This window comes from Pteropus medius, unplaced genomic scaffold (genome assembly GCF_902729225.1).
Source record: "Pteropus medius unplaced genomic scaffold, Ma_sr-lr_union100, whole genome shotgun sequence".
Lineage (NCBI taxonomy): Eukaryota > Metazoa > Chordata > Mammalia > Chiroptera > Pteropodidae > Pteropus > Pteropus medius.
Genome location: NW_024350399.1, coordinates 2,428,815 through 2,452,856, shown reverse-complemented (window position 1 = coordinate 2,452,856; position 24,042 = coordinate 2,428,815). Strand labels below are relative to the sequence as shown.

Sequence of the window (24,042 nt, the reverse complement as noted above, 5' to 3'; positions counted from 1 at the left end):
GGCTCTCTCCAAGTGCTCCATTATAAATTCTTCTATGACTTCTGGTGGTCAGTGTAAATTTTGCTCAAGAAGCTTTGAAATGTACTAGAAAAAAATAGATTAATTAAATTAACTATAAGTCTATGCTACACTCAAATCCCTATTCTTCCCGATCCAAATGATTTCTAGTCATATTGTCCAAATATGGCTCCATCTAAAGCTCTGCAAAGAAATTAAATGGCAATATTAAGATATTTTCATAATAAATACCAACAACAAATAGATGCCCCAAATCTAAATACAAAATCTCTTTATTATTAAATGATAATTTAATCAGGGGGAGATTAAAGTCAAAAAAAATTAAATTTCCTTGTAAGTAAAGCCCAGAGTCAAATTGTCTCACCTTTTTGAGTTAAAAATTCAAAGAAATTAGATTCCAAATCTACCCCCCTCGCAATTGCTAATTCTGCTTATGTCATCCAGAGAATAACACTGCATGGCCAGTGTAGAGTCACATTCCTTCAACAACTGCAGCCTGGATGTCTTCCATTAAGAGAATGTGGTTTCTTCAAGACCTGCAAAGTTGAATAAGCCCTTTCTTTAAAAAGTTCAGAGTGTTTAATGGGACACACAAGATTATCACAGCACTGACTCTCACCTACAAAATGTAGAAAACAAGCTAATACCTCAGTTACTAAATCAGATATCCCAGACAAAATTATTTTTCCCAATCCTTTGTCACCAAAGTCGATTATAGCAACTCTATAATATCTGAGAGAATGACAATAGTTTAAGAAAAGCTTGGTCTGGGCTTCACAAGATGCCAGCGAATTGATGTCAATTGTCCTGAGTCCATAACCTATAAACTAATTTGGGAGAAATTTCTTAAGAGATTAATTTGAAGTCCATGAATTTGCCCCCTCTGAGAGAAATCTACCTCTGTACACTCTAAGAGAAGCAATGGAGACATTGTTACCCTCTTGAACAGTTTAGGTATCCAAATGTTGGCAATACCCATCACCGTGTCTTATGTGATGTCTCTTTCTTCTTCTTTCTGCATAATCAAATGCTCTTGATTCCCATCCATTACTTTCAGCCTTATGTTTTTGACATCCTCTGGGCTCTTACCAAGTGACACAGCCTCCTAAGTACATTCTGGGCAAGAACATTTGGTTCTGGCCCCACAGCCTACTGCCATGCTTCCTCCTGAAGAATTGTTCACAGGTGAATTACACTTGAGAAAGTTCTTTTTTATGTCTTCATATTTGTTTCAACTTTATAATCACCCTAAGCAGATTTCTGAACTGAAGATACCTTGGAAGCTTAGCCGCTGGGGCCAAATAAACTACTAAAGAAATCACTTCACTTTTTGACTGTTCCATTTTGGGGGCTTTGGAATGCTCTAGGTCATCTTTGAATAGCATCCTCTCTGTCCCCTCATTTCTTATGTAATTAACAAAGCCAGAGCCAACTTTTGAGGGGATGACTAAATTTAAGTAAAAAAGAACTAAAATATACTTGCTATTCAAATGTAATCTTGATATAAGGTCCCTAGTACCCGCTTCCAACCACACTGCCACTCCTAAGCCCTTTGTAAGCAGAAAGTCCAGCACTACCACCACTGGTCATTAGTACACTCTATGCAGCTACAGCACTTGTTTCTGTAACATAAACTAATTCAGATGTGATTGATAGGCAAGGGAATGATATCAGTGTAATACAAATGTTGTCATCATTTTTTATCACTCAGTTGCTATTTTTTACCACCAAGTAACAGCTAACAAAGGGAAATACAGCAAACTCAAGGAACAAATATTCTTCCTCTCAGCCCATCTGGCCACATGTTCCATCCTAGAAGTACCTTTTCTAATCTTAGTGCATTTTGCCTTTCTCTCCATTATTCAACTTTTACTTATACACCTATCCATCAAGTGAGATTTATCTGGGTTTTTTTAAAGGTAACGTCAAGCACTTGGTATATTTTTATCTTAATTTATTCTTGAAACAGTTTTAGTAGAATAGTTACTCAACTGACATCAAGTCAACTATGGTGTTGCATAAGTCTTGAATGGAATGCCTAAACTGCATTTCTCCCCTATAACTGCAATTACTTTTTAGGGTATAATTTTAAAGAATATGAAGTTTTTTCATGATCTATTGTAATATAGAAGAAAGGCCAACATTGAGAAATATTCAGCGATATTAAAATTTTTATGATATAATTTATATTTTTTTTAAAGATTGAGGCAAATATTTAAGTTAAATTCTGACAATCTAGAAACTATATATTATAGGAGGAGAGAAGATTGAACTCCTAGAAATCAACAACAAACAGTTGTTCACCTGAAACCTGGTAATTTACGTCTCTTGAAGGTAGAATACTATGAAAAAGTGGGGGTCTTCAGTAATAGGTTTACCAATAACAGGCAGCATAAATCTGAAAAGATTTAATGAAAGAATTTTTGCTTCATCAGGAACTGGAACCAGGAATCCAAGCAAGTCTCTCTCCCTCCATCTTTCATCTCTCCTCAAACTGGAAGAGAACTTCTCAGTCTTAATTCAAAGGTATAAATAAAGAGGAACGATAAATGGCATAGATGATAGAAGCTCTGTTCATCTCTCTGGTGACCAAATCAAAGTTGTGACAGAAACAAGGAGCAGCAGCAAGGAAAAATCACCTGGGATCTAGACAAACAAGCCATACAACTAGGGAGAAATCCAAGAAATCACCCTGCAACAGCAGAAGATAGGATGGGGTGAGGATGCGGGGCTGCTGGGTCATGAGCGGCTGAGTGAGACAGAGGTAGCAGCAGTGGCAGATGTTTCTTAAAGGAGCTGAGTCCGCAAGTGGATTTTCGCAGAGACGGACCCGCTCACTTTGAGCACCAGCGCCAATTTGGCTGCGCACATGGGGCACCAAGGACTTACAAGGAGACGTTGTCAGAGTGAGGGCCAAGGCAAGACTTATTCTGTACATAAGTGCCAGTGGTATCCATTGTTCCTTGTTGAGCCCTCTCCCTTGCCAGTGCACCGGACACAGCACCGCCATAGCCCTGATGTCATCAAACTGGATAACAGAAGTCGCTCTACCAAGAGGTTTCCCTGAAACTCCACCTCCCCCACTTGAGGCCCCACCCAAGCCACATCCAGGTACATCCCCAGAGAGCCAGGTGATCTTTGCTGAGCAGCACCTAGACTCACACTGGAGGCAGCTGGCCTCAGTTTCTGGTGTGGCCTTTTGAGGTAACTATAAGCACAGCATCTGTAGATTGCTTGCTGAATCTTAACAGGTGGCCCCAGAGGGGCAGAGGCTTGGGCTAAATTTGGCCTGCAGCTGAACCCCTCTCAAGACTGTGCCACTTGTCACCTACTTCACAAATCCACACTAATAAGACTAGGAGACTTAGGAGCTTTACTTAGTACATAGAAACAGACATGGAAAGGCAGCCAAAATAGGAAGACAAAGAAGCATAAACCATATGAGGGAACAGAACAGGGATCCAGAAATAATGGAGTCAAGTAATCTAACAGATGCAGAGTTCAAAACACTGGTTATACAGATGCTCAATGAACTTTTGGGAAGTGTAGATAAAATCAACAAAGAGATTTAAAAAAACATAAAAATGGAAATGGAAATTATAAAAGGGAATCAGTCTGAAATTAAGAACACATTATCTGAGATGAGAAGTATATTAAATGGAATAAACAAAGGAATAAACAAGGTTAATAAAGAAAAGAATCAAACGATCTATTTAGAGGATGGGAAAGCCAAGGACATGCAATCAGAATGGCTAGAGATAAGATGCCAAGATTATAAAAATAATTTAAGAAGCATATGGGCCACTATTAAGGGTCCAAATATCTGTCTGATCGGTGTAACTGAAGAAAATCGAGATGTTGAACAGCTGTTTGAAGATATAATGATGGAAAACTTCCCTAACCTGGTGAAGGAAATGGACATAAAACCCTAGGAAGCTCAGAGAATTCCAAAAATCAGGGATCCTTAGAGGCCCACACCAAGACATGTCATAATGAAAATGCCAAAGGTTAAATACAAAGAAAGAATATTGGAAGCAGCAAGAGAAAAACAAATAGTTACTTATAAGGGAAAATTCATAAGACTGGCAGCTGATTTCTCAAAAAAAAACTATGCAAGACAGAAGGGCTTGACAAAAAATATTCAACAGGATGAAGATCCAGGATCTACAACTAAGAATAATTTATCCAGCAAAGCTATCATTTAGAGTTGAAGGACAGATAAAGAGCTTCCCAGAGAAAAATAAGCTAAAGAAATTTATCACCACCAAGCCAGTGTTACAGGAAATATTGGAGGGACTTCTTTAAGAAGAAAAAACATGTATCAAAAACAAGAATAAAGAATAGTAACAACTACATTCCTATCAATAAGAACCTCAAATAGAAAAGAATTAAGTGCTCCAAGTAAAAGAGTGGATGAATGGAAAGGAAAACAAGACCCCTACATGTTGCCTATAAGACACTCATTTCAGATTAAAAGACACACACAGACTAAAAGGCAATGGATAGAAAAAGATATTGCTTTGATAAGCCTAGAAGGTATTTAAATCAGACACTATATGATTTCACATATGTGGAATCTAAGGAATAAAAAACAAACTAATCAAAAACAGACTCATAAATATAGTGGACAATTTAGTGATGGACAGAGGGGAAGGGGTTTGAGAATTGGGAGAATGGGGTGAAGGGTTAAAGGAGTACAAATAAGTAGCTGATGGATGGTCACAGGGATGGGGAGCACGGCATAGGGAATGCAGTTAGCATTAATATGTTGGCTAGGTGGAGGGTCAACGAGGGAGGGGGCAATTGGGGAGATCGTTTTATGAACTATATAGATGTCTAACCAATTTACTATATACTTGAAAGTAATTAAAATAATAATTTTTTAAAAGGTATAAATAAAGGAGTAATCCACCCAGTCCAGATTAAGTTAGGAAATCACCTTTGGTCCAAATCAAGTGTAGTCAGTGATTTAATAGCGCATAATAGGAACACAGTTGCCAAAAGCCATCTTTGAATGCAGAGCAGGAGTTCAATTATGAAAAGTAGGGGCTGGAAGAATAACCAAAATACAGCTGCCATAGTAAGAAATCAGAAGGCCTGCATTTCATTTCCACTCCAAGATAGACTATTACTTTTGTAATAGTGCCTTTCCTCTCTAGGTCTTCAAAATCTGTATAATGAGGTTTTCGGTCTAAAGTGTCACTTTTAAAATTGTGCTACTTGGAAATACGGGCTTTGGGAAAGATTAGGGGTTCCACAAACAGCTAACACTTTCCACAAAATAATGAAAATTTAAATGGCTTGAGGAACAGACCCGTTGCTTCTACTGTTTTGTTTTGTTTTTTATAAATGTGAGGTGTTCCCGTATCTTATTTGATAGCAAGTTTTCAAACAAAAGTATGAAAACCACTATTCCCTGTGGTTTCTAAGGTGCCTTAAGCTCAAGAAATTCCTCAATTCTAATCTCCAGTGATTACTGCTTCAATAAGCTGTTCACTAACCCTTATACACTCCTTCAGCTGGAGGGGCATTGAAGAGGGAGGGAAATCAGTCCCAACAGAGCTGAGGCAAGGTTCTGATATGTTGAACAGCAGAGTGTGGGGGACACAAATACTGAAGAGCCTGACACATGGGGAGAGGGAGGTTTAATCTCCGAGATTTGCCTTCAGGACCTGCACTCCAAAAGGAGCAAGAAGAACCTCAGGGACATGGCTCGGCTTGGGGAACACTTTTCCATGTACCTCATGTGCTGGTGCCATCCAGGCCAGGACATTAGGATGAAAAGTCCCACTATGATAAACACTGTGAATCTCAGCTGATGATCACACAAAGTCCCACATATTCACATCTCCAATGTATTCCACTAGACTGATTCTTATCAAAGTTACCACCAAACAAATCCTGCTCTTGCCTCAAGACAATACTTGCCTATGTCCCATCTACTCAGAGCTCTACAATCCTAGGGGCAGACTTCCAGCCCACACAGAGGTGCTTTAGACCAGAACATCTTTATGAGATATTGATATTAAATATATATATGTGTGTGTGTGTGTGTGTGTGTGTGTATATACACATACATACATACATACATATCAGGATAACCCACTAGGACAACACATATCACCCTTTTTATTTTATTTATTTATTTATTTATTTATTTATTTATTTATTTATTTATTTATTTATTTGTTTTAGGCAAGTCAACCCTTGGTTTACCTCACAGACTGCAAGGACCTTGTCAACTTACAATTCCCTATTTTTACATCTACAGCACTTGGTCTTCCTAAGTGGTCTCCTGTCCAAGTACTAACCAGGCCCGACCCTGCTTAGCTTCCAAGATCAGAGGGGATCATGCTTGCTCAGAGTGGCATGGCTGTAGACTCAACTTTTTCTTTAAACAGGAGGATCTCATTTTTTTGCTCCAGAATGTTATATCCCTAATCACTAATTCATGGGTAGGGTTAGTATAGAATCTGATGCACACCGAGGCCTTGGTGGCTTCTTTAGCCACACTTCTACTATGGAAAAGGAATTATCTGACTCAATGGGGAACACAAAAATTTCCTGCCATGTTGGTGGGAAACAAAAATAGATAATGAAATAAGTTAGACAACTTGGAACATAAAGATCTCTTCTCTCACTTCTCTATACAAATTAGGAAACCACATACCCCCCTGTCTCTCTAAGCCCTCTCCCATACTAAGAGTCCCTGGATTTGCTTTGAGCAACCCCAGTTTCCTAAGGCCAGACCACAGGCACAGCAATGGACAACCTCTGCTTTCTTGGGCAAAGACATTGAGGGTCTATGAGTACCAGAAAATATGGCAGTAGTTTTGCCATGTCTGCTCACCGTCCCACGTATAATCAGGTATTAAGGGTATATCCACAAAGAAGTTGGAGGCTGATGTCTCATGGCCTGTATGACTCAGATGCTGCTGTCTCAAGACCTACTCATTTCTGGGTTTATATACACAGCAGTTGGGACACCATAGCTGGTATGTGAATGATTTCCGAGATTCACCCTCTTGGAGTCAAGAGTCAGGGTTCCAGGGCTGAAGGGAAATTTTCAGAAAAAAAGAAATCAATTAGTGTTACATTGCTAGAGTTCCAACTCTGTGAGAAAATGATTGGAAACCTGGGAGATTAGAAGCAGGCAGTGTGTTATCTATGTGGCCACTCCCAGAGTGGTAAAAACTGAGCCACAAAAAAGAAAGTCTTCTCCTCCATTTTATGGAATGAACGTGCCTCTCTTCACCAAAGACTTTGACAGGGACAGTCTAAATACAGACCCTGCATAGGAGTGGAGAGAATGATCACTAATGCAAAGAATGTTCAAAACTGCATCATGGGGCCAAGATTCAACACTTTATCAGGAAAGGGAGCAGAATTATTCTCCAACAGGAAAGTCAGTGTGGGTTACAGATTAGAGATTCCCGTGACTGCAGAGCTCTAGTTCCAGGGGGTAGATTCAGAGTCAAGGAAGATAAATATAGTGGAGAAGGACAGAAGGAAGGCTCTGTCTCCACATTATGGTGTGAATTCTCTTCTTTCTCTCCATTTCTCCATGCATATGGCTCTAGGGAACAACCTCAGCAGAGAGCCCATGCTTCTGGGGAAAACTCAGTTGAACATTAGAACTAGCAAGGACTTTAGAGGTCATCCAGCCCAAACACCTCAGAGACATCAAGTGACTTGACTGAACCACCCAACCTGGTCTTGCTGACCATTCTACTTGCTATGGCCCTTATGCTCTCTTACTGGGAGGACCTGAAAGTACAGGAACTCTGGCCAAATTCCAGGCCAGGACCCAGGAGCAGTGATGATGGGAGTCTGCTCGTGAATACTCACTAATAATAGTAGACCTGAAAGTACCTTGCTTTGCAGCCATCTTTCCCAATACTCTTCCTTTATAATTGAGGATCCTAAGGCCCTAACAGCTCTCACATTCCCCTTACAGACTCTATGGATTCAGCCTGTTTCATTCTCTTTTTCAAAGACCTACTCAATCTTTTGGGCTTTTCACTCAACTACCTTATAAAGTTAATGTGCCTCACTATTCCACCCTACTTATTTGCTGTTCCTTCTCCTAGCAAATTCACAGACCTTTTAATTTGTTTGTTTTTATTTTTGTTTGCTACGATAAACATTAATGAAAGAGATATGAGGAAGTAAAAATAACTAACATAAGAAGTAGGATGAAATCTGATAAAACATTCATAGAAAGAGTTGTCTGAGTCTTTCCAGATTCTTTCTTTGCAAGAATCATTCTTTACAGCTTTATGGCTTAGTCTTGTACTCAACAATAGGGTCACTTCATCATCTCTGGCTATAAAGATTCATGAATCATCTTATCTCCTTTCAGAGGAACCTATGGGCCAGCTACTACAATTTCCAAATTTTCAAACCACAATGTTAAATATCAGAACCAAACTAGTTTACAAAATTAGTTCTTTCTGATCTATCTCCTGTTTCACAATAGCACAGGAAAGGTACACTCCCATGGTAGCTTTCAGACTGATTAGCTTTTAAAATATACACCTTTCTCTTTCTTCAAATGTATGGAGAAAGTTTAGTCACAATGTCTACCAAAGTTAAAGGGATAATTTCTGTTATTAATACATGATTGTTTTATTTACCTCCAAAGCCAAACTCCAGAGTTTGATACATGTGTTCACGCACATTTGCTGAAGACATACCATGCCTTTTATGGTATGCTTCATAAAATTTTTCCAAATATCTGAATAATTTTATTTTATTAAAACTAGTAAATTTCACTTGTTGATATAAAAAAAATTAATTGAACATCGTGATAGGTGGAACTATGTCCCCCCAAAAGATATACATTGAAATCATAACCCCCAGGACCTCAGAATGTGATCTTATTTGGAAATAGGGTTGTTGCAAGTATAATTAGTACATTAAGATGATGTCATACTGAAGTAAGGTGGGCCACAATTCAATAAAACTGGTGTCTCTATAAGAAGACATTCATATGAAAACAGAGACACACAGGGAGAACACCACATAATAACAAAGGCAGAGACCAGAGCAATGCAGCTGCAAGCTAAAGAACACTGAAAATTGCCAGCAACCCACCAAAATCTAGAAAGAGGCAAGAAAGGATTCCTTTATAAGTTCAGAGGGAGTGTGACCCTACTGACACCTTGATTTCAGATTTCTAGCCTCTGTAACTCTGGGACAATAAATTTCTGTCATTTTAAGCAACCCAGTTTGTGGCACTTGTTACACTAGCCCTAGAAAACTAATACAGATATATTTCATACAAGTCTAACTTCAGTTTTGAATTGCACTGTCACTTTTTAGTAATAGTAGTCAGCATTTTTAATCTAAAATTTTTAATTTGCCAGTCTGTGGTTAAGATTCCAATAAGGAGGAATCAGAAGGCTGAAGAAAGCTGACATGAGGATTCCCATGGACACAGTAAAGCAACAGTTTTGAGGTTTTATAAGAGACCCAAGCTCTAACAAAAATGTAATAGAAGTTTTTCCACCAAAGTTCCAGGAACCACCAAAGTACAATTGAAAGCAGAACACCAACACTAAACATAACGAATCTTACTTATAACATGTGTTTTTTCTAACAACAACAATTCTATTTTGTGATCTTCATCATAAAACACTATCAAACAATAATATGAAAAAATTTCTCATGCAATGTAACTTATTTATGGAACATTTAGACTCTAAAATTAAATGAATTAATTCTGTGTAAGGAAAGGAAAGGGCACTGGTAAATTATCGGTAAGCTTAACATTTAAACACCGTATCAGGGATGGCTTAGAGTACCCCATAAAAAGTAGCATTGCTCACTAGTGTCACTATTTTTCTAATGAAAAATAGAAAATCTTACATAAACATTGAAAAGTTTATGATATCTGGTACACTAGTGATAGAAAAAAGATTTTATATGCCAAGTCTGTCACTGCCATTAAATCAGCTCTGTATTCTGACATTATTACAGTTTGTATGGTAAATGAAATGACTAAATAATAATAGTAGTGATAACAATAATATTAATGGTAATAGCAAACAATTCTATAGCACTTACTATACACCAGACACTGTTCTAAGGGCATTTGTATCTTAACCTAATTAGTTCTTACAGTTCAGGATGAGTACATTATCCCCATTTTATAGATAACGGAACTGAGGCACTGAGAAATTGTTCACCAGATTATGATAAAGACTGGTAGATAGATAGATTTCTTATACCTCATAGATGGGGAAATCCATCTGGGTTTCCAGTTAATAAATTGTGTCCACATTTATAGAAATGAAAAGGCATACAAAGAGTTATATTACTTTTAAAATTTAGAAACTTTATTCACATTTATGTGGCTTATGCTAAGAATAGGACACAAGGATCTCTAAAACAAAACTGTCGTCTGTACCAGCATCACAGGTGTATGACCTGTACAGACACACAGGGCCCTACGCTTAGAAGAGCCTGTGCTGACTTTAAGCCTCTACTGTTGCCATCTTGAAACATTTAATTTTGAGCAAGGAGCCCTACATTTCCATTTTGTGCTGGGCCCTGAAAATTATGTAACCCATCCTGATTGTTACAATGATTATGCAGAAATTAAGTTTGATTTATCTGTGTATTAAAATTTGCTTTAGCTTGGTTGTAAAAAATGAAGTTCTGACTTATAGGAAATATTATATGTGGCCATTTAAATTACAAATATTATAAAATCAAGAAAGTTAAACTTGCATCTGTTTAAACTGATGTGTGAAGAAATGAGATCATCTTATCCCTAGCTAGTCACTGTGTTCACAAGTGAGCTGGTTGTCATGGAAAAGCAAAATACCCCGTTAATGTGTATTGAATATGAAATCAAACTCTTCCTGAAAGAAAAGAAGTTGATTTCACTGATTGATTTAATAATTAGTGACTTTGCTTATTAGAAAAGGTAAACATGATATTTTGGTTTGCTCGAGTCAGTCGCTGTTCATGCCTGTTATCCTGGCATGATAGTTAGTAGCTTACCATGTAGTAGGTAGATAATTTTTATAAATTGAGTTAAATCTCCAGAGCTATCACTTATATGTGGGATATAAACCTAAAAGCAACAAATTATATCATGAATAAAGGTTGGTAATAACCACATATCTATCAATAAGTACCTCAAATGGAAAAGAATTAAGTGCTCCAACCAAAAGATAGGGTGGCTGAATGGATAAGAAAACAAGACCCTTACACATGCTGCCTGCAAGAGACTCATTCCAGAGTAAAAGACACACAGAGACTAAAAGGAAAGGGATGGTAAAAAGATATTACCTTGTTGGACTTAGGGGGTATTGCACTGAATGAAGTAAGTCAGATAGAGAAAGACAAACACCACATGATTTCACATACATATGGAATCTAAAAAAAAAATAAACAACAACAAACAAACTCATGGATATAAAGAATATTTTGTGGGCTATGAGATGGGAGCGGGTGGGGGGTTGGTGAAAAAGGGCAAAGGGATTAAGAAGTACAAATGGGTAGTTACAAAATAGTCATGGAGATATAAAGTATAACATAAGGAAAATAATCAACAATGTTGTAATAAATATGTAAGGGGGAAGAAGGACATTACATATAGTGGGGTGATCACTTTGTGAGTTATATAGATCTCTAATCACTATGCTGTACAACTGAAACTAATATATTATTGTATGCCAACTCCAATTGAAAAAAACTCATTTAATTGTATACTGTAAATATGAGCAACTCATTGACTATTATATTTCAATAAAGTTTTAAAAATAAAGGCAGTACCACTGGTCTGGGGGGAAATCATTTGTAGCATTTGCTGATCCGTATGATGTAAATACTCCCACCATGTCTAATTTCAACCTATCAATGACTTAATAACAGGTTCATGGTAATTCCTGAATTACAATCCATTCTCATGAGCCAGAACACACCGCTGGTGAAAACATGCATTCTTTATTTTATAACTTTACATGCTAGTTAAATTTATTTAAATTACGTTCTTAAATAAATTTTATTTAAAAATAGAATAAAACTGCTGAACATCATTGCTAAGTTTTTCATCTCCAGTTCTTAGTTACACATAGCCTTGGAAATAGCCTGATGCCCACATTCCTTGATTGCAAAGGACATCAGTCAACAGAGGTCAAGATGAAGGAAATGTGCCTTTCCTATTCTCCTCCTTTCTGGGCTTTCAAAAGAGCCCATGTTTGTGAGCAAAAAAAGAAGGAGGAGGAGACGAAAAAGCAGAAGAATGGTAGATGTGGAGGTTCCTAGAGGTACCTCTTTGGACTCTTTATTTAGTAAGATAGAAGACATCAGAAGTTGGGACCATAAACAGAAAGAGAAATGAGGAGCACCAGGAAATGTGGACAGGGTCATTGTAATTTATTTGTGCATTTTTGTGATCATGATCATTTCTTAAAACTGACTCAGAGCTATTTTTTCTTAGAGTAGCTACTACTGCCAATAATCAGTCAGGTAACTCTTGAATCTGCCCTAACCCTCCCACAGTTATTCATCAAAAGATTGTCATCATCTTGATCACAAAGCAATTTAGTTGAAAAGAGCATTTAATTAGAAATCAAGAATCCTGCATGATCACCCTAACATAGATACTATTGGACTACAAAAGCTTAAACAAATTATTTAACCTCTCTGGGCTTCACCGTCCTTGTATATAAAATAAGAACTTTAAGCTTTAAGATTTCTGGGAGTCTCTTCGGTTTTAAAAACCCTATTTCTACTATTTCTGGTAATCAAACTCTCTTAAAGAAGTTTATTCCTCTCGAGAACTCGTTTAGGTCCCCTGATGTGTCCTTGATTCAGATAGAAAAAGAGAGGAGAGCCAGGCCCTCAATGTGGATGCCCGAGGTATGGCATCAGAATGTGAGACAGAAGTGAGAGGAGCGGTCTCTAGGAGGCACCAGAAGAACCTTGCCCTCTATGAGGACCACGGTTGGGGCTTGGAGAATACCACTCTACACCTCATACAGCAGTCCCCACTGGTCCAGGACATTAGACTAAAGGCCCAACCAACATGGACCATGTTCGTCCTTTCTGAGTCAAACAAAGTCTCACAAGTTTGTATCTCCTTTATCTCTCTCCAAAGACTGGTTATTAATAAAGTCCTACTGAAGAAACCCTGCTCCTGCTCTAAGGTCATCTTTGCCTTTATCTCCTCAACATATTTCTTCAGGATCTTCCTCACTAGAGGTTTTTTATTTTATATAACAACAATATCTGAGCTTAGCTCTGAGCCAAAGAGGTATAAAATAGAAACATGGGATCCTCATTTTGACAGGGTACACACACACACACACACACACACACACACACACACACACACACACACACACACACTATACCTAAAGGGAATGATAGTATTATTGGGGTCCCTGGTGGCAGAGGAGAACTAACTATAGCTTACAGTAAGATCGGAGAAGACTCAGACACTGGGAAAGGCCAACAGAAGCTTTGTCAATCAACTGCAGTTTAAAACCTCATAAGTATTAGTAGACTCTTTAAAAAGTTTAAAAGCCATTCCCCTGAGATTTGTGGGAGAAACAAAACAGTGAAGGAAAGTCACTTTCTCTAAGAGCAAAGGCCTCCTTTGTCACTAGGATTGTTAGGGAGCATGAATCCCTAGCAATAATCACAATGATCAGGTTACTTTTCAGACCATAAAAGTCTTTCAGCACATCACCTAGTTAGATGTTCACAACAAACTGTGAGTTACTGGAGTCATAGGAGAAGACATGAGGAGGGGATCAGGAGACTGTGTGCAGGCCTGGACTCTGCCACTTACTACCTTGTGGCTTAAGTGAGTTACTTGTCCTCAGGGCACGTTTTTACCTTCATTTTACAGATGAGGAAACTGACACTCAAATGGGATAAGTTATTTGTCCTTACCAACAAATAACAACATGAGACAGATTGGAAAGAATAAAGACCTAAAGCAACAGTTTCTTGATTATGGGGTATATCATTAACATGAAAATAATATCCAAAGGCTAAGATGGGTAGAGTGGGCAGAAAGTAGGACTCCTGAAATTGAGAGATAGGAAATCCATCACTGAAAAATTAATGTGGGTTATTTTTTAGATAAATGACTGTGTGATTGCCAGTCCCAGTGGAATCTATAAATAGTACAATGAGGGGGTGACCACGATTCACACATGTGACTCCCCTGAACCTTAAATCTGAGGAATGACCTTGTGCTGCCAAAGAGTCATCGGCCTATTTACCAGTTACATTTGGTCATCAAGATTCTCATGAAAGGGGTCATGAAGACATATTCCTTAGTTCTTCTGGGTATGAAACTAGTTAAATTCAAAGGCCTAGGAATAGAGTTCAGAAATCCAAGAACTCTTTCTTTAAAATAATCTTTTTTTCTTTTTATCCTAAAACTACTGCTTGAAAGTTTTAAGTCATGCCTTCTAGTTCTGATGAAAGAAGAAACAGTAATTTTGATGCCTAGGTAATCACTTCCTATCTAGAGATTTCAGTCACACTCTTCTCAATCTTGCTCTTTACAGCCTAAAGAGTACTTGATAGAGGAATTATTTACCTGAATACTTGTCCTCCCAGAGAACCCTTTCTCCTCCTCCTTCATGCTAAAGCCTGGGGAAGAGGATTTTCCCAAAAGAAAAAAGGGAAACTGGAAACAGAGCAAGAGTTTCACCATAGCCATGCCCCAAGGACTCTGACAGCAGCTGAGATGGTGAAGCTGGGAATAAGCCAGGGCCACTGCTTTGCACTCCTTTACGGAACACCATTCGCAACATATTCTTGTATTGGGCAGTACTGGTATAAGCCCCCTTATCCTGCTTTCCAGTTACAATCTCCCTATCTTAGTTTTATTTCTTCTGGTTTTTTAGGGGGAAAGGTATAAGACAAGGCAAAGATATTAATGTGGTTTGGGGTGTTTTTTTCTTCAAAGATAGTCCTTTGGGAAGAATAGTGAGCATTTCTCTCTACAAATAAACCATTCTTATTAGATGGCTTCTATCTTCAAAGTCATAAGATTACTGATGAGATCTGACCATCATATCTGTTTTGAAAACTGTGGAAAAAATACAAAGCCAAGGCAAAAGGTTACATCCCAGCATTCCATCCCCTTTCAATGAATCTTCCCTATCCAACGACTTTCGTTTAAATCTCTTTGGCCAGACTTAGTTACGTAACCAAATGTAAGTACAAGGGAAGCAGAGAAATGTAATCTCTTAGCTGCACATAGCACCACTTTGGATAAAACTAGAATTTATTACTAATAATAATGGAAAAATAGATACTGAGTGGGCAAAAAGCAATGCTTTCACAGCAATCTATAATCTGTGTAAAGTCAGTGAGCTGAGTTGTGTGATTTCAGTGATCGCAAAGTAAATGTGAGATTGTTGAGATGGCAAAGGGTGTATGCTACCAGTGTGAGCTTAGTAGGGCAGTGAGAAACATATAGAGTCAGTGTGAGATTAACAATGTGGTGAGCGATATATAATCTGTGTGGGCTCAGTGAGACGGTGATCATGTGCACAGCTGGTGTACGTTCAGAGAGGGTTCAGCTTGTAGGCTCTGTTTGGCTTATACTGATGAACATTCACAAAAGCCCTTTTGACCATTTTTCAGCTTTTTGAGAGCATCTGTCTGTAAGAGCAACTCAGCAAGATCAGTAACTAAGGTGGGAAATACCCTGCTGTCCTGTCTGGAGGCCATAACTACCCCTCTGTCTGTATAAGCATTTGGTAATCAGGGTCTGCCTTCTCTGGGACAGATGCTACATTCACAGGTACAAGTGGTCCCTCTCATCAGTTCCAAGCAGGCTCCACTTTGCTGTTGTCCTCTATGGCCAAGTCTCCACAGGTTAGCAGGCTTCATGCATCACAACAGGCAGGTTTCCACACCTCGACCCAAAGGCAGAACTGCTAACGAATTACCTTGACATGTTGATTGCTTGCCTTATCTCACCTGGAGGCCTCCAGAGTACTTCACATTGCCAGAAACACTTCCAATTAATGCATTGGTTTATCAAGGACTATTTTCTTGGTGTTCCTATTCTGCTCTCTAAGACCTTGGTTGTCTGAGTGATAGATCATTTAAGTTGTTGCTGCATCCTTCTGAGATCTGCTCTGCTAATCTCTGCCTCTACTCCCATAGGATGTGTTTTTATTGCTACACAGACTTGGCTTGCGGCCTCTATCACATCTTCCAATACTGTCACTCAAACAACTCTGGAACACCTATAAGTGGCCTCTGTAAGAGAAATTTCCAGAAACACCTTATCTGGCTTCTTGAGTTACACAATGGGAGGAAATCTTAGTATTTCAAAGGACAAGAAAATTTTCAACATAAACCGGGAATCATGCTCTGCTGTCGGTTCAGTCAATGCCAAGTTGACAGGAAAGAATAACTGATATATCATGGGATTGCCAAACACTGTCTCAGATCCTTCCTGAGGTCAGCATTCCCAACCTCACCAAATCCTGCAGTTCAAAAAGGAGTGTAAATTGCAAAATTGTGGAAAATGACTACTTCAAGAGCCACATTTGGAATTTCTTGATTTGGGTTAGAAATGCAGTTGACAATATGCCCTTAAAAATATCATGAGCTGGCAGAAGAAGGTAAAGGCTGTACACACCTCCTCTAGGGACCACACCAAAATTATAACAAAATTACAGAGCAACCAGCACATGGAGTCACCAGAGGTCTGGCTGAACAGAAGCCCTACAAGTAGGTTACCTCAAATAACAAGTCAACTCAAAATGGTAGGAGGGGTAAGACATGAAATGTCCTGGTCCCACAACCACATGTGATGAGTGAGAATCAGGGGAGCTATCTTGGCTGCAGATCCCCCTCCACCACCTGAGAAGTAAGGGGTCCCAGCCACACACTGGGCTCTTCAGCCCAGGGTTCCAGTGCTGGGAAGAGAAGTCCCTACAACCTCTAGCTGTGAAAACCAGTGGAGGTTGCCATTGAGTGAAATGGAGGGCTGTGGGAAGTGGAGACCTTCCTTCTAAAGGGCCCATGCCTGGCCTTACTCACTGATGAACTTACTCACTCTGAGCTCTAGCACTGGGATAGCTGCTCGAGGGGCACCAGGGACATACGGGGAGGCACTGGGCTACTGGGTTTCAGGGAGAGGGCTGGAGGGGCAGCTTGTGTGGGGACAGAGGTGCAGGCAGAAGTCGCTATTCCATTATTGAGCCTTCTCCTCTCCCAGACTACAGACACAGACACCATCAACCTGGATAACACAGGTTGCTCCTCCCAGGGATTCCCTGAGACTCTGCCTCTCCTAACTTATGTGTGCACCCAAGCCACTTCCAGTAATTTATTCTATACAAACAGGCTGGCTTGGCTCTTGCTGTGAACTTTCACAAAATCAAAGGCTCACAAAATCCAGAGAAGCAGCATCTGGCCTCAGCATGCCCTGTACCTCTTGCTGTGTAGCCCCAAGACCCGCACCAGTGACAGCCAGCCTCGGTTTCTGACTTGGCCCCTCGAGGCATCTATAAGCCCAGCACAGGTGGCAGCCAAATGTGGATTGCTTGGTGATTCTTACCAGGTGTCCCAGAAGGACACAGGCTGTGGCTGAACTTGGCCTGCAGCCAGTCCCCTCCCAGGTCTGTGCCAAGAGGCCTCACAGCATACCTACTACATAAAGCCACTCTACTAAGACCAAGAGAGTTAGAAGTACTACCTAATACATAGAAACAGACACAAGGAGACAGCCAAAATGGGGAGACAAAGAAGCATGTCCTACATGAAAGAATAAAAAAAAGCTTCAGAAAAATAATTCACCAAAATAGAGACAAGCAACATACCAGATACAGAATTCAAAACACTGGTCATAAGGATGCTCAAAGAACTTAGGAGAAGAGTAGATGAACTCAGTGAGAATTTTAACAAAGAGATAAAAAACATAAAAATGAGATGGAAAACATAATAGAGAGCCAGTCAGAAATGAAGAGTACAGTGTCTGAGATGAAGAGTACATTGGATGGAATCAACAGAGTGGATGAAATGGAAGATCAAATCAGTGACATAAAGGATGGGGTAGCAGAGGACACCCAAACTGAATAGCACCAAGAAAAAAGAATACCAAAAAAATGAAGATAGTTTAAGGGGCCTCTGAGACAATGTCAAATGTAACAACATTCACATCATAGGGGTACCAAAAAGAGAAGAGAGAGAGCAAGGCATTGAAAACCTATATGAAGAAATGATGATGGAAAACTTCCCTAACCTGGTAAAAGAAATAGACATACAAGCCCAGGAAGTTCAGAGAGTCCCAAACAAGATGAAGCCAAAGAGGCCCACACCAAGACACATCATAATTAAAATGTCAAAGGTTAAATTCAAAGAGAGAATCTTAAAAGCAGAAAGAGAAAAGCAGTTAATTACATACAAGGGAACGCCCATAAGACTGTCAGTCAATTTCTCAACAGAAATTTTGCAGGCCAGAAGGGCTTGGCACAAAATATTTAAAGTGATGAAAACCCAGGACCTACAATCAAGATTACTTTACCCAGCAAACTTATGATTTAGAATCGAAAGACAGATAAAGAGCCCAGACAAGAAAAGGCTAAAGGAGTTCATTGCCACCAAGCCAGTATTACAGGAAATGTTGGAGAGATTGATTTAAGAAGAAAAAATATGTATCAAAAGTCTAAATAAAGAATGGGAATAACCATATTTCTATCAATGAGTACTTCAAATGAAAAAGAATTAAATGCTCCAATCAAAAAACAGAATGGCTGAATGGATAAGAAAACAAGACCCTTACACATGCTGCCTACAAGAGACCCACTTTGGATTAAGACACACACAGACTGAAAATAAGGAGATGGAAAAAGATATATCATGATACCCTCATGATGCCTAAGGGTATCATGCTGAGTGGAATAAATCAGATAGAGGAAGATAAATGTCATATGATTGTGCATATATGTGAAATCTAAAGAACAAAATAAATAAACAGAAACAAACTCATAGATACAGAGAACATTTTGAGTGTTATCAAATGGGAGAGCAGTTGGGGGAGTTGGTGAAAATGGGGGAAGGGATTAAGAAGTACAAACTGGTAGTTACAAAATAGTCAGAGATAAAAAGTATAGCATAAGGAATATAGCCAATAATATTATAATAACTATTATAATAATATTATAATAGTTATTATAATATTATTGGCTATATTCGGTACGTATATATATGTACGGTATCAGAGGGCCACTGGATTTATTGGAGTGATCACTTTATGAGTTACATAGATATCAAATCGCTATGTTGTACCCTTGAAACTAAAATAGTATTATATGCCAACAATAACTAAAAAATTTAAAAAAATATTTAAAAAATCATGAGCTCTAAGAGATGACATTGACTCATTGACTTATCTGTCATAATCAGTTACAATTTTAGAAATAAACTCAATGTAAATTCTTAAGAATGATAATCTGAAAGAACTGCTATTTGAGAGCCTACCCTATTTTAATCTGTAGCAGCTTCAATATATTCCCAGAAAATGGGGAGACATTAATCTTAGGGTCGTGTGTCCAATAAATTATCCATGGTTATATATTCTCAACAAATCTGCAAAACAAAGTGCCAGAGCTTTGCTGGGATAAGATATTGAGTTTTGTTTTCCCAACCAAGGATCTTGATTTGGATTAATTATCTTGGATGGAAAATTCTCCATCCTTTAATAACATCCTATTGAGATAAGCTGGGATTTCAAATGGGTAAAATCCAGGATCTGTGGGAAAACTGACTTTTGTTCACTTTTAGAATAAGGAAGAAGTGGTAGAAATTACTACCCATGAACTCGCTATCAAATATCTTGCATTACAGAAACATATTTAGCCTTCTTGGTAGAGATATACTGACCCCAGTTTCAGGACACTACAGGAACTTAATATAAATTTGGAACACTATGTTACAATTTATAGAAGCATAGCTAACTCAGCAACTGGAAAGAATAATAATTACTGCCCCTAGACTACAAAATATTTCTTCTGGTCAAGCATTCTTTGAACTCTCATTACATATAAAAGCAACTCCATGATCAAAAAGACCATGAGAATTATGCCAGGTGTCAGATGAAGATGTGATACTGTCAGCTCTACACAATCCTCTTGTTTAGTCTCCAGACTGCTCAATGAGATTGGATCTCCCCGTTGAGTCAGGACTAGTGCTGATGAGACCTTCCAGAACCAGAATGAAATGCAGGCAGAAAAAAATAAAACAAATCTAAGAATTACAGAAAGGCACTGGGAACAAGAAAAGCCAATAGGGCTCAGAAGCCAAATGGGAAGTCAGGAGTCAGATGCACATCATGAACCAGGAATAAGCATGTGGGTTAAAAACCAAGCCAGCAGTTAGGAACCAGGAAACCCGTGGCACCAGAGTCAGGCAATGCAAGTCAAAGGGCCAGAAACCAAGTAAAGTCATAACAGTAGATTAAGAGGTATCATCATGATGGGCCTTGAAGCTGAAGTACTGTTATCTTAGAGAAGAAGGCTCTTACCCCAGTTCAGTGGGAACAATCTAGGATTGACCATTCTGGTTTGTACAGGTAGAAGAAGAGGATTTATGTGACAAGCGATAGAGCCAAATGACAGAGATATTGTGTTTGCAATTATACCGAAAGACACATCATGACACTTCTATGCAGTGTCTAACAGTCAGAACTTTAAGCCAATAATTAGCCATCTATGCCATACTAGGATTTGGGGGCACACTGGCCAGAAATAGTTATTAAGGGGTAATGAAAGTTGAAAAATTTTACTCTGATGCTTTTCTATCTCCCTGTCAGTTCCATTTTCCCATCTTCTGGCACTCTTCCCAGCTGGCTCTCAAGTACTAAGCAATTTCATGCTGTCCATTTGTTGTCCAAATCCTTCCTTGGAGGCATAGCACTCAGATCTCTTCATTCTCAAAGTTTTCCAAATTTAAAAAAAAAAAAGAAGTCATGTCACAAATACTAAGAGGAAAGTAGACATATCAATGTAACTCTGAGGTATAAACAAGGAATATGCTTAGAGTTCTTAAAGGTATTAGAATTTGAAGGGAAGAATTAATTAACACAAAAAATTCTCTAGAGCTCTGCCTCTAGCACTCTAGGAGACTAGGGGTTTAAAAAAGGAAAAAATCTTTCTTCTAAAAAAAAATAACTAAGTGCATTACTTGGTTTACAGTTTTTTAAAAAATTGTTGGTTTTCCTCCATAATAAAAAAAAAATACTTATTAACCCAGATTTCTAAGGATTCTATTTATAGGCGACAACTGATTTATCTCCCTTATTTCTCTTTTTAATCAGATATAGTTGCAGGAATAAACACAATTTGAATTTTCATAATTTTCCAAAAATGATACTTAACAATATTTTTTAAAAATCAGACATTTTGTTTTTTAGAACAAGAAAGAGGCCGCACCGCGCAGTGGAAAGAGCATGACCTCTTTATTGTCCTGGCAAGTCCCTTCTCATCCCTGTCTCAGTCTCCTCATAGAGATAATATTTACTTTGTGGAGTTCTTGCATATTGCAGGTGTTTGGTGAATAGTAGCACTTGTTAATATTAGTTCACTTATCTAAGCAATGCCCAGGCATCTTTCATTGTAAACACATTTCCACCAGTCAAAAGGAGAGAGAATGTAGCAGGAAGCACGTCTAGTGTACCTGGACAAATTCTTGTATAAGATCCAGAAGACTGGTTAACAATCCCAGCTTTGTCACCAGTTTAGCTGTATAAGCCTTTGCAAGACATTTAACTTCTCTGGGCCTCAGAGTCCTCATGTGAAAAATAGGGACATAATAACTTTGGTCACTTCCAGATGTGGGGCTCTCTGCCACTGACTGATTACTCTCCCGAGCAAAGAGAAGGCTGGTAAAAGTTTGTCCCTATTTGGGGACAGCATATCCCTACATGATAAGGTGTTGGTCTGATGTTCCTTTGTACTCACCTTCACCTATAGTCCCAGCCCCGCCTCTCATCTTTGGGCCTTGCTCCAGGGCACAAACAAATGCAGAAGCCTAAGGTCAGATGTAAACCCTCCACTGATCTACATTCTCCCTGGGATCTATGATAATTTGTTTAAATCATCTGGACCTCATTTTTCTCCTCTGTAAAAGTAGAAGAGTAATATTTACCTCATTGAGATTTTATGAGAATTAGATGAGATACTGTATAAGGAAATGATCTGTATATGAAAATAAACTGTATGGCATTGTGCAAAGTTAACATAGAGATTATGATGACTGGTGGTTTAACATCATTGGAAACACTCTATGGAGAGCACCCCAAGAAGTTGGATTCTGCGTCAGGACACTTGTGGGTCTTCCACTGGGTCTGCTGCCCTTTTTGGATTTTGTGTGCTCAGAAGATTCTTGGAGAATGGCATTGAATTTTGCTGTAATCAGATATTGACTTTGGTTTTCCTAACCAAGAAAGGAGGTTTTGTTTAAACTCTCACTTATAAGCAAGTGGCAGGATCTTGTTTTAATGGCCCGGAAAACTTTTCACACAATTAGCAATTTCCTACCCACATGATCTGGGGTTTTCCTATTTCAAGAGGCAATTGTGGAATTTCAGGATAGCCGCCTATTACTAATTGTAACAAATCAATCACACACTGGAAAGGACGCAGATCTGCCCCTACAGAGCCCCACACTAAATCTTTGCTGCGCTTACTGCCACAGAACACCAGGCTGCTATGGTCACAACAGGACTGCAAGAAGTTCAAGAAGTTGAGCACACCATTGCTTTCTCCAGGTATGTCCTGAAATGCCCCGTTTGCAAGGTTGCTCAATGCTGAAGAACTTCTTCCAGCATTTCTCCTCCATACCAGTCTAAAAGCTATTTGTTGATAAAGGATTTATGTAGTTACCTCAGGACATGGTCCTAAGTTTTCTGAGCAGTCAGCTATGTGGAAGCTTTAATCAGCATTTGTGTTTCTCCCTGAGTCCATCCTATCCACATGTGCAGGTCACATGCCCTCGGACAAGCCTGGTCCCATAAACAGAAGAGTAAGCGAGTATTCACATAGTATAATTTGAGATGTGTCATAATCTCTACTAACAAAAATATCTTTCCCACCCAATGCCACAGTGCTTAGAATTCCTGGCATTAAACTCACGGCTGCTAATCTCCATCCTTCACCCCATCTCTCTCAATGTCTACATATATGAATCATATCCATCCTTCCAGGCCTAGCTCAGTATCACTCTTCTGTGAAACTTTCCATGATCCTCCATTTAGAGGTGATCTCTCATTCCTCTGAACATTCTTCTGAATGCTTAATCCGTACCTCTTTTGCAATATATATTACATTATGTTTAAACACATGTACTATCCTCCACCTGGGATAATCTTGAAAGTCAATCCCTCAGCAAGGTCTTATTCATTTTTCTATCACTGTCCCATCCCCAGAGCTGGCTCTTAGTAAAAAAACCTATGATGCCATATGAGTAAATGAGTAATAAGACACAGTTACACCTGGGCTGAGATTTTGCTATTCACTAGCTCTGTATCCCTCAGCAGTGACTTTACTTCTCATGCCCTTATTGTCTTCCTATAAAATAAGGCCATTTGAGAGTCATACAATGCTAGAGCTCTCGGTGCCATCATTACTAATCCACTCAATGATCTTCTGGCTCACATCAGTTAAGCAAAGGCCCAAGATTACATACATTCATTTTTTAAAGTGGTTTGATGATATATACACTGCAATAAGATTTTTAAAAAGAAAAAAGGCAAAGGAATAGTAAGATAAAAACACTGAAAAAGTAAATGCACAGAAATAAATTCTTTATGGTCCTGTTTAGATACAAAGGTAAGCACAAATTCAGTCTTGAGTTTCCTGGCTACCAAAGGAAAAAGATATTAAAGTAAAAGTATTATACTAGTTTTTTAAGAAAGTGCAATTCTTCTTGATATTAAAATCTAAGATAAGTTGATGTAGTTGACTTTGTCCTGAATACACCAGGCAGTTTAATAGAACTGTTTTCCATTGCATCTTTTCATACAAG

The 24,042-nt window shown here is 38.7% G+C and overlaps 1 pseudogene; it reads right to left on the bottom strand.

Annotated features, from left to right (window-relative positions):
- Window positions 1–6,280: 6,280 nt before the first annotated feature.
- On the bottom strand, window positions 6,281–6,399 carry LOC120584328 (uncharacterized; annotated as a pseudogene).
- Window positions 6,400–24,042: the final 17,643 nt, after the last annotated feature.